Raw genomic sequence first — 8,247 nt, 5'->3', positions numbered from 1 at the left:
AAATGACCTGACAAAAAATGCAAATACACACCTGTAATTTCAGTACTTGGGAGGCTGAGACACTAGGATCTCAGGTTTGAGGTTAGCCTCAGCAATTTACAGTGAGAGTCTCAGCAACCCAACCTGTTTCAAGATAAATATTAAAATGGGGCTAAAGTTGTATCTTGAAGATAGAATGCCCTTGTATTTTATTTCTGGTAAAACAACACAAACAACAACAACAAAAATGTAAATACAATCATGTAAAGTCTTTAAACATTTTGGAATTTTGCTGCACTTACATTAAAAACTCTTCACAATCATATATGATCCAGGCTACTGGGTCATATGTTTATCTCTTCAAGGCTATCTATCATATGATCATCTATTAAAGGCTATTTTCTTAACATGTGGTTACATTTAAATTTTATTTTGCAACACACCTCCATATATCTTCACATAATTTAATTTGTACTGAATTTCAGTTTCTTCTGTTAAAATTATTCTCATCATTATCTTTCAAATGCAGACCATTCTACCATTCTTCCAACCTTACTAATCTATTTCAGGCTTCTGTACTTCTACTATTAACTTTAATTATTATGTGCTTTTAATTTCTCACTGTTTTTTTTACTATTCCCTCACTAAATTATAAAACTTATAAGGGCAAAGATGATATCTGACTCATCCACATGGATATCTCCTGGATTAGATGATTGCATACAAAAAGTAAGCATTTAATAAACATTTTCTGAATAAAATAAAATTCTCACCAAAAAAGAGGAAACTCATTAATACCAAAATAGAATACCCCTCACTCATATGGTTAAATTGTATAATTATACTTGGAAAAGTTATATAACCTGAGATTTTCCAAAGATTCCAACATGATGTGCTGAAAGTGACTCACAGTTCCAGGTAATAAAGTTTTTTTAAATTTTATTCTATATGCATATATCAAATAATATATTGAAGTTTTCTTTTAAAATTTAAAGATAATATTCTCAAAGACATTGTCAAAAGCCTGTAAACAGAGCTGAGTCTTTTAAGATATAGCTGGGGTCCTCTTCTGAATTATTTGCCATTGTTCCAGTCAGACATGTCTATGCTGGAATACCCATTCTTGCTTCAAAGAGCTCATTAGTAACTTTGGCAAGTGCTTCATCATGAATACTGAGTTTATATGAATTGCTTTTTATGGGTGAGGTTTTTTTTAATATCTTTTTTTAAAACCTGCTATCTGCTCTCCTTTATAATGGAAATGGCTGGGTGATAGAGGAGCTTATGTTTTCTCTAACATGAGCAGTGCATCTGTTCCCAATGTAATCTGCAGCTTCTGTTGCTGGGTGATAGGAGAGGCATTTTTAATCTCTCTAATGAAATGACCATTCTCTGCTTGATCTCAACCTGAAAGTGCATACCCCATTGTGCGACAACAAAAGCATAATGATACATCTTCCATAACACTAGTAAATTTTATCTAAGAGTAGAAGTTCAGAAAAAATTGTTTAAGCGCTACATGGAAAATCTTGTGCTGGTTATTATATTATTAACCCAGGGAAAAACCTGCTAGGTTAAAGATACTCATATTATTACAACAATTTGCACATGTAAAATGCTTGACTCAAGTTTTTACTGGTACCTTTATCTTGAATCTATAGTTTTAAACATAAACAATATTAAAATATAAATAAATGACTAATTATCACATGTTCAAAGCATAATTGAAGATGTTTGATCAAGAGATTGCAAAAACTCTACATAATCATTAAAAAAAGTTTAAAAAGAGAAGCAATTAGGTTTTTAGCTGAATAGTAATAAACAAAGGTACTAAAGCTCACAGGAACAAATGTTAAAACATGCTAGACAGTCATTATCAGAGCAACTATATAAGAAAATATAAAAAAGAGCTAATCTCATAATTTATTTTATGTATTTAATTAACTGAAGCATATTTTCTAATTTTCCTCCAAATAGAACTGACATTGCTTAAACAAATTGATTAGTACCCAGTAACTCCTTTTTTAGAAAAAAGCAGAAATACAGGTTACAAAGAACAGAGAAAATCAGAAACTAGGTAGATCATGAGCTATGAATCAAAAAGTGGCAAACTCTAGGTCACCTACTCTAAAAAGTTTTTTGCTTCTTATTTATTTTTTCATTTTGAAATATTATATAACTCTTATTTAGATATAATTCTGTTGATTCATTGTAATTTCACATTATAATGAATTCATAGTCATACACAGGACACTTAGTGAACTTTCCCTGGCCCCCATCCACTCCCTTCCCTTCCTTATACATGATGATAAGATTGGCACTGACAATTGTGTGTATGTACACAGTCAATGGAAGCAACTTCTTCATCAAGTCTTCCTCCTCACTACCACTATCCTCCCCTAGAATCCTTCTATTGCTCCACTAGGATTTCTACTCTTTTTTGCCTTATTTTTTACTTTTATTTATAAGTGGAACATAATGAAAATGGTATACATTTGGACTGTGCTTGGTGCCCTCTCCACCCCCCCCCATGTTCTCCTTCTCCTCTCCCAACAATGAGTGTCCAGGTTAACCATGCTATATTTATATATGTACACATAATCATATGTAGCTCCTCCATTAATCAACCTCAGCCTTCTTCCTCTCCTCTCCTTCCATTCTAGCTTTGCTGAGATTTCCACTCCATTATCTAGAGTCCCTCTAGTATCCCCAATGCTCCCTAGGTTTGGATATATTAGAGAAAACATATGTTCCTTTTCTTTCTGTGCTTGACTGATTTCACTTAACATAATATTCTCCTGATCTTTTCATCTTCTTGCAAATGGCATGATTTTGTTCGTCTTTATAGCTGAATAGAATTCCATTGTGTCTATTTCCCATAATTTTGCAATCCATTCATCTGTTGATGGAGACCGAGATTGGTTCCATATTTTGTCTATTACAAATTGTCCCTCTATTAACATAGGTATGCATATGTTACTGTAGTTCTCTGATTTCAACCCTTTTGTAAAAATAGCCAGGAGTGGTAGAGCTGGATCTTATGGTGGATATATTCCCAGTTTCCAAGAGAAAGAAATCAAAGGAATTCAAATAGGAAGGGAAGAATTAAAACTATCCTTATTTGCAGATGACATGATCCTTTATCTAGAAGACTCAAAGAACTCAACCAAAAGACTTCTGGAGATGATTAACCAATTCAGCAAATTTGCACGATATGAAATCAACCTAAAGAAATCAGTTGCTTTTCTCTTTATGCCAACAATGAATCCACAATGAAAGAAATAAAGAAAATAATTCCATTCACTATAACCTCAAAACCAATAAAATACTGAGGAATAAACCTAACCAAAGATGTAAAAGACCTCTACAAAGAAAACTATAAAATATTAAAGAAAGAAATTGAAGAAGGCCTTGGAAGATGGAAAGATCTCCCATGCTTATGGATAGGCAGAATAAATATCATCAAAATAGCCATTCTGCCAAAAGTGATCTATAGAATCAATGCAATTCCCATTAAAATACCTATGACATTCCTCATACATCTAGAAAAAAATCAGTCATGAATTTTATATGGAGAAAGAAAAGACCCAGAATAGACAAAGCAATTCTCAGCAATAGGAACCATTCAGGAAGCATCACAGTCCTGGACTTCAAATTATACTATAGAGCAATAATAGTAAAACTTTATAATGTCAGAGTCACCTGAAGGCATTGCTACAGTTCAGATTTCTTGGCTTCATTCTAGAATTTTGATATAGTAAATTTGGGATGAGGTATGCATATGTGTTTCTCTAAAATAATTCAGGTAGTGTTGCAGTAGATCTGTGGATCACCCTGTGAGAATATCTACAAGTCTAGTTAAAGAGAGAAGTTCAACTCAGCATGAATAAATATTAACACAGCCCCAGAATTGGAGGCATTATATTTATTGTATTACAGGAGATAGTGAAGAGACACAGAATCCAGATTAGAAACAACTGAACAAATGGAATTCAATATGCAGTAAGGCAAATATTTGTAAGATATGCATTGCCTAATAAACCTGGTGTTATAGTTTGAATGTGTCCCACCCAAATTTCAAGTGTCCTCAATATAGTGAAAACATATAAGCCCATTTTCTATGACTACAATGACATACTTGAATTAGAGTAACTTATAAAGGAAACAATTCTAATTCATAAATTTGGAGGACAAACTTCTAAATAGTGTGATGATGGCCAAGTCCATGACAGCCTGATAAACAGTGTCACAATGGTGAGAGAGATGATATAGTGAAACAGAAAGCCAGATAGAGGGTCTAGACCAGTTGTTTATAACAAGTCACAGGCATGAGAATTAGTTGGAGTCTGACAAGATCTACTAAATCCTTTCTAAAGTAATTATCCCAATTATCTCCCACTAGGCTCCACCTTGTGAGGGTCCTACTATCTCAACACTGAGGACCAAGCTTCTAACTCATGAATCCTTAGGGATGGACCACTTCAAAATTATAGCAGATAGTATTAAGAGGGAAAGAGCAAAAGAGACGAGATGACCATGAGAACTGCTCCCTCATGAATATAGTTATCCTTATAAAATGAAGGAAGTACTTTCTTTTTCCCCTGCTACTTTCTGTAGTGTTAGAACAGAACATTCCTGCCATCCCTTCTGGAGGATGCAGTGTTCAAGACACCATCTTGGAGGTAAGCACCAGATTCCCACCAGACAGAAATATGCTGCCACCTTCATCTTGAGCTTTCCTATCCTCTAGAACTATTGGAAATAAACATATGATCTTTTTAAAATTACTCATTATATGGTATAACTTAAAGTGTATGAACAGACTATAATATCTGTGGGGTTCAAAACTCTCAAATAGTCTCAGCTCAGCTTAGAAATTAAGGTAGACATTTAATTGTGTATAATCATAGGCTTATCACAAATGTTTCTAATTATAAATAAAACTATTGGGATTACAGAACTATTGAAATTAAATTACATCTATGCTTTCATTTAAATTATAGATAGGACCTCAGGTAGATCTCATAGGTCTATATTATACCCTTTGTTTAATACTCACATGTCAAAATCTAATTCCCTGAGTTGGTTTTAAGAGGTGGAGGTTTCGGAGGGTGACCAGGACATAAAGATGGAGCTCTGATGAGGTATTAGTGCACTTGTACAAAACTTGAGGAAGATTTTTGACATTGATCTTGGACTCCCCATACTTCAGAACCATGAGAAATAAATTTATGGTTGCTTATAAATTACATAATATTAGTATATACAGCCAAATAGTCTAAGAAATAAGTCAGTGATTTGTAGATAAATCTATTTCTTCTTGATCATATATGTAATTCAAACTTCCTACCCTCCCTTTTTGGTTATATATATAATTATATATATGAGCTTTTTTCTGATGATATGTGATGTATGACCCTTTTGAACTTGTATTTTCAAACTGCCTTCACCATATTCAATTTACTCTTTCTTGTGCTCTCACATATTGGATAATGGCAGGGGTCATTTAAGTCAAAGAAAAAGGCAGAGTTACATGTTAGAAGAAAACTGTGTTTTAGTTTAATATTCTGAAGTAAATATCCTTATTTAAGCCCAAAAGTTACATTGGACTATGACAGTTGCTAAGAAATAAACACATTTGGTGAGGCAATACATTGAGAGTATTTTTGGTTCTTTATAGCTTTGTGTATGTGTATGGGTGTGTGTATTGATTTATTTATTTTTACTAGTAAAATTAAAATTTTGGTGCTTTAGTAGTAGATTAAAAGTATCACATATATACATGATACCACATAACACGTATGTACAATGGAGATCAAAGCTTCTTTACCTTTTCTGTCATGTTTAACTTGATAGTGAAAAGTCATCTGAGTTGTTTCATCTTTCACATCTTAATTGGAAATTCATTTCAAACTTGTTCAATAAAAAGTTTAGAGAAGGAAAAAAGGTACTTCTGTACTTTCTTCCATAGATAGGTAGAATTTTTCTCCCTTTCTTAGAATCTGGTCACGTTTTGTGACTACTTGACAAAAAGAATATGGTGAAGTGATGCATTGGTTTCTGGGCCAAGTAATTAAAGAACTAACAGCTTCCACTTTATGTGTCTTGGAATAGTCACTCTTGAAACTCAGCCACCATGCCATGCAGAAGCTTAAGAGTTCCCATGGAGAGTCCTACAGAACTTCCAGCTGTGGAGTAAGCCATCTTGGAAAGAAATCCCCCTTTGTGATTTGAGTTCCATTTGGCACTGTATGCAACAGTAAAGAGCTGTTGCTGGTGTTTCTGATTTACTATGTATCAACAGATAACTGGAACAGGCTTTTTGTTCTTCCTAAATTGAAATGTCCATTGTTGAAATTATTCTTTTCCTAGGTGAATGTATTTAAAGTGTATTAATGCTGGGTGTGGTGGCACACACTTGTAATTCCCGCACTTGGGAGGCTGAGACAGGAGGATTGCACAGGTTCGAAGACAGCATCAGCTACTTAGTGAGGCTCTCAGCATCTTAGTAAGACCCTGTTTCCAAATAAAATATAAATATATCTGGGAGTATAGCCTGGAGGTATAAAGCCTGTGGGTTCTACTCCTAGTACCACAAAAAATAAAGTGTATTTATTGCACGGATATTCTTATCACACATCTTATACATTATTTTATGAGACCAAAACAACAAGCAATATTGCCACATAGAATGTGATTTTCAAAGTAAGGTAAATTTTCTTTGCAAAACTGGAACAAAATGAACTATAATGTTTCCTTGACTAATATGGTATTTTCATTTTTATGGCACCAAACTATACGAAATATCAGAGAAGTCTTTGTATTCACATGCCAAATGGATTCTAATTTCTTTTTTCTCTCTAATTTTTATTGATACTGAAATTATACAGTACAAACAACACCAGAGGAAATAAAGATGGAAAAACAACATGTTAGCCAGTTGCATTCCATCTTTGTGGGACAAAGACAACAGTATTGTTTTACTAGATGTCAAGGACAATTTTTAGGCTATTCAAGGATAAAGAACACCTTGGCGTCTGCTAGGGCATCTGCATGTATGTATCTGAGTGATAATCTGAAAGGCAAGTAAAGTCACTTTTACATCATCCCCAAACACAAAACCCAGGTGTACACCAACTCCCACATTTCTTCTCTACTCAAGAAAACAAATTTGTGGGCCAAGAGAAATAGGCAGAAGATTGAGTTTAAAATGTGGTAAAACCTCAACTGAGAGCCAACAGAATGGGAAAAGATTTTTGCCAGCTACTCCTCTGATAGAGGACTAATATTTAGAATATACAGAGAAATATACTCAAGAAACTCACCACTAAAAAAAAACCTAATCAAGAAATGGGCAAGTGAATTAAATAGACACTTCACGAAGGAAGAAATTCAAATGGCCAATAAATGCATGAAAAAATGATCAATATCATTGGCAATTAGAGAGTTGCAAATCAAAACTACACCAGGATTTCACCTAACTCCAACTAGAATGGCAATCATTCAAAACACAAACAACAACAAATGCTGGTGAGGATGTAAAGTGGGAACTCTAAAACATTGTAGGTGGGATTGTAAATTAGTGCAAACACTTTGGGAAACAGTATGGAGGATCCTCAGAAGAATGGGAATGAGCTTACCATTTGATCTAGCCATACCACTTATAGGGTATTTACCCAAAAGAAAGGAAACCAAATTACCAAACTAATGCATGCATATCTATGTTCATGGCTACACAATGCACCAATGCCAAACTATTGAACCAGCCAAGATGTCCATCAACAGATGAATGGATTACAAAACTGGGATATGTACACAATGGAATTTTACTCAGCCATAAAGTAAAACACAATTACATCATTTACAGGGAAATAGAAGTATTGTATAAGACTACTCCACAAAGCAAAAAATATAAAATATCACTGATTTCTTCCCAATATGTGCTACTGAATCATTGTGAAATAAAATATAATATTCCTAATTATTAAAATTTTTGTAGCCAGGTGTGGTGGCGCATGCTTGTAATCCCCGTGCTTGGGAGGCTGAGATAAGAGGATCGCATGGGTTCGAAGCTAGCCTCAGCTACTTAGTGAGGCTTTCAGCAACTTAGTGCGACCCTGTTTCCAAATAAAATATAAAAAAAGGTTTGGGAGTATAGCCCGAAGGTAGAAAGCCTCTGGGTTCCAGCCCCAGTATCACCAAAAAAAAAAAAAATTTTTTTTGTAGTACTAGGGGGTGCTCTATCACAGAGCTACACTTCCAAACTTT

Source organism: Muscardinus avellanarius (assembly GCF_963383645.1).
Source record: "Muscardinus avellanarius genome assembly, chromosome: 6".
Classification (NCBI taxonomy): Eukaryota; Metazoa; Chordata; class Mammalia; order Rodentia; family Gliridae; genus Muscardinus; species Muscardinus avellanarius.
The sequence above is the reverse complement of the archived record's forward strand: the minus strand, read 5'-3'. Positions refer to the sequence as shown.